The sequence below is a fragment of the Octodon degus genome, unplaced genomic scaffold (assembly GCF_000260255.1).
Source record: "Octodon degus isolate 3935 unplaced genomic scaffold, OctDeg1.0 scaffold00184, whole genome shotgun sequence".
Classification (NCBI taxonomy): domain Eukaryota; kingdom Metazoa; phylum Chordata; class Mammalia; order Rodentia; family Octodontidae; genus Octodon; species Octodon degus.
The window spans coordinates 25,171-29,572 of NW_004524760.1; positions in this window are offsets into that span (position 1 = coordinate 25,171).

A 4,402-nucleotide genomic window follows, 5' to 3' on the forward strand; every position below is an offset into this window, starting at 1 on the left:
TTTTTTTTTTTTTTTAAACTGGGCCTTGAAACCAGGACCTTCTCACCTAGCCACATCCAGCACCCACCCTTTAGCCCACCCATTTTGAGTCAGTGTCTCACTATAGAATTCAGGCTGGCCTTGAACTTACTATGTAGCCAACGCTGGCATCAAACTCACAGTGATCATCCTGCCTCAGGCTCCTGAGTGCTGAGATACCCGATCATGCCCAGCCTGGCAACTCTAGCTTTGAGAGATCTGGTTCCCCAGGCCAAATGTTATCCCAGTGAAATCAGATCAGGATGGAAAGGGCAGGCAGATGGGATGGTGGATGTGGGTGCCAACCAGGCCGGGGTCTTCCTTAGTCTTTCAGGGGCCAAGAAGGAGTCCACTCTGAATGGGCCTCAAAGCCAGTGGTACAGCCTGCTGAGGTACAGCAGCCTGAAGAACCTGAGGTCTCCAAGGAGTTGAACATGAAGGTGACAGCACAGCACACCCTTGGACCTCCCAAGGCAGGGGGCAGGGGCTGGAAAAACTGCCTCAGCTCCCATCAGTGCAGCCCCTCTTGCTACATCTCTAGCTGCTGGGGAGTTTGAGCACAGCTTCTTGGCTTAAGGCCTGAAGAACAGGCAGAGAGTAGTTTTCATCTGGATTGTTTCCTCAACCACTGTCCTATAACTTGTGTCTCTACCTCCCTCTGCAGAGTGAGGGGACACGAAGGACTAATCCCTGAAAAGCAGAAAGATGTAGCCAGGCATGGAGGTGCACATATAATCCTAACACTCAGGAAGCTGAGGCAAGAGGATTGCAAATTGGATCCCAGACTGGGAAACTTAGTCACTTAGCAAGATCCTGTCTGAAATAAAAATTAATAAAATGCTGAGGACGTAGCTCAGCACAAAGACCCAGGCTCTAATTCCCAGTACCACCCCCACCCCTAACCCCCTAAAAAGGAAGGGGAGATGGCAGAGACAGGAGGCCAGGGGAAGACCTAGGCCCTTGGGCTAGCCCCTCATGCCACTTCAGTTACCATGGCACCTTCTCTGCAAAGTCACCCTGTTCAGAGCAAAAGCCGGACCTGCAGCCAGAAACCGCCTTCACATTCCTGTACACACTTCTGAGCACACCGGAGCCCAAAGACACTAAATCGTAAGGCCCAGTGTGTGTGTGTGTGTGTGTGTGTGTGTGTGTGCATGTGAGTGTGAGTGAAGTGCAGGAGGCAGAGGGTGCTTCTTCCCCTCAGGCACATTCACACTTGTGCCAACACAGAGGAACCTGGGCCTCTGGCTGGGCACCTCCTTCCCCCAGCCTCCAGATCCTCTAGTCCAGCCCTTGCTACCCACCTATTCAGAGACTTGGAGATCCAGGAGAGCCGATTCCTCAGGCAGCAAGACTGGGGCCTGCGGCGCACCTCAGAGGAGATGGAGCTTTTGCAGAATGTTTGCATGAGGTGAGCTGGGGGGTAGCTGGGGGCCCGCAAGTTCATTAGATGTCCCCACTCAGGCCAGGCCTGGTTCTTAGCTCCTGACTTCTCCCTTGCATTCTTATTCTGTCTTCCTTAGTGACCTCCTTGCCAGCAGGTCCCTCACCTGGCAAGCAGCAGTGTTATGCCCTGTAGATGTGGGGGTCACAGTCAGGGCCATGGCTATTCCCTTTAAATCTAGCGTGTAGATTGCCTGACTGGCCTGTCTCATTGCCTGCCCATCAGGCAGTCCTGTAGCTGCCCATCAGGGCCCCTTTCCTTTAGTTGTCCAAGAACTGGAGGGGTGGTTGAGTCTGTGGGAAGGAGACTATCTTCTACGTCAGGCTCTAGGGCTTGGGTCTGCACAATCCCATGGCCACTTGCCCCTCCTGGCAATGCAAGTCTTGGGAAGGGTCTCCTCCAGGATGAGGTGCAGGAGCCCTTGCCTACGGACCTGAGTGTTGGCGCTGCCATTCACACAGCTCACCTGGAGCACTGGGGCAGAACAGGTTCCGGGCTACACCTTCTCACCAGCCTAGATCACAGTCCTTTGTCAATGTATCTACAACCTAAAGGAGTGGGCAGCCCTCTGCCACCGTCCTTTTCTGAGGCAAACTCCATGCATTTGTAGCCAAACTGAAGAGGAAAAGCAGAATTAATGGGTCTGAGTCCCTGCTTTGAATCGCAAGAGTACAGTTTCCTCTCCAACAGTGGTATCAACAAACTAGACTGGGGAGATAGCTCAGTAGAATAAGCACTTGCCTGGCAAGTGCAGGGTCCTGAGTTCAAAAAACTCAGTACTGAAAAAACAAAAAAACAAGGCTAGGCCATGTGTGGTGGTGCATAGCTATAGTCCCAGCACTTAGGAGGGTGAGGAGGATCGTTGTTAGTTCAAGGCCAGCCTGGGCTACAGAGTGAGTCCAAGTCCAGCCTGAACTACGTAGTGAGACCCTATCTCAAAAAAAGACAAACAAAATCCCTAGACTGTTAATGCTACCAAATCCCAGGTAGTTGTCCCAGGTCACAGAGCTGGGGTGGAGGGCACAGACTTGGGACAATGACCCAAGTTTCCTTCAACCTTAGGCTCCGGCAGGCACTGAGCACCACCCAAGCTGACAACCTGGCCCTGGGGGAGAAGCTTCAAAACCTGGTGAGGCCCCCAGTCCCCAGGCTGCCTGTCCCCCACTCCCGCTCCAGCCCTTGTCCCTCTGCCTCCCAGCCCAGCTCCCCTTCCCTTTGTTCCAGCCCAGCTCCCTGTATGAGAAGCTGAAGGAAGGAATGCAGGCTGTGCAGGAGGAAGTGAAGGACAGCCAGGAGGAAGCCCCAGCCAGGCAGGTACTGGAGCAGCTGCAGTAGAAGACAGGATGCAGGGCATATGCCCTGCCTCTCAAGATCAAGCTCCCGCACCTTTGCCTGCAGCCCCCCAGCTCCTCGAGGGCAGCGCCACTCCTGCCACAAACCTTCTCCAAGTACATGGAAACCAGTCAGCTCAGGCCAGCCCTCAGTCTAGAGACCTGACACCTCGGGAAGCCACCCTGTCAGCCTAACAATAAACTTTCCAGTTGAGTTGCAGCTCTGTCCTTTGGCTGGGACACCAGCTCTGAAGCAAGTGCAGTCTCTGGGCCACCCTCTGACTCCTTTATTTATTTATTTTTTTTGCCCCTCTGAATCCTGTACCTCTCTCATTTCTACCCCCTCATCTGTTCCTAGCACCCTTGGCCTTGCCCTCAGACTCACTCCAAAGCCATGTTCCTGCGAGAAATGCCTGGTGGGACAGGAAGGGGGCTGCAACATTCTGCAGGAGGACCAAGATGCTGTTACTCCAAAGTGCATAAAGATATTAGGAAGGGCTATGAAGAGCTGCTACCCACCTTGTGACCTTGGCTAAGTCCCTCCTCTTTGTAGGTCATGGTGTGTGAACAAGGAGAGGTAACTGGAACTCCCCAAGGGCCAGTACCCATACCGTCGGGGCCTGAGAAGCTTGGATGTTCTGGCCCTCAGGACAGGAAGGCAGAAGGGCTGTGTCCATTACTTTGTGGTCTACAGGATGTGTTTAGTTTAGGGAGCCTCTCTGTGTACCCCAGGATCCTAAGGTAAATAGAGAAAGAACTGGAGGCCATGTGTTGAGAGGTGAGGTATAATTTTCAGAAATCTGAAAATAAATTATTCCACAACTAGATACAAGGCTACTTGAGATTATTGGTGATTGTGTTTTCCTTTCTTTTGACTACTGAGTGAGGGAAACATCAAGATGACAAACTGGGGGAGGGTTGTTTGTTTTTTGTATTTTTTTTAGGGAAGGGTCTACAGTGTGTTCAAGGTCTCACCACTAGATCAGACTAGTAGTGATCTGCCTGTTTACATCCTCCCAAGAGTTGGGATTACAGGCAGGTGCTACCACGCCCAGTCTCAATTGCTGTCTCAGCACACAGGGATGGGGTGGGGTGGGGCGGCACAGCAGGTCAGGGATCAAACCCATGGCCCCTGCGCCTGCTTGCAGGCTCTTTAATCCTCTGAGCTATTTTTTTTTTCTTTTCAAAGTTTTATTGATAAACATATAGCAATGAGACAGTTTCAAATCAAATCGAAAGTACAGTTTCAACAAATAATACACTGCATATATTCTTCTTAGTGGTTAATTGCTGTACAAGATGCAGACTTGTGATCCTACTTACAAACACCATTAGAAAAAATCATTCTATTCATTAAGAGAATGCAACTATATATCTATCCCAACCACTTTGAATACACAGATACAAAATCCTCTGAGCTATTTGGCTGACCCTTGTTTTTTTTGTTTCTGAGACAGTCTTGCTGGATAGTTCAGGCTGCCCCTGAACTAATTATGTAGCCCAGGCTGGGCTTAAACTTGCAATCCTCCTGTCTTAGCCTCCAGAGTACTGGGATTACAGGCACAGGCGCGTATCACTATGCCTGGTTGACAAAGTCAGTTTAAAGGAT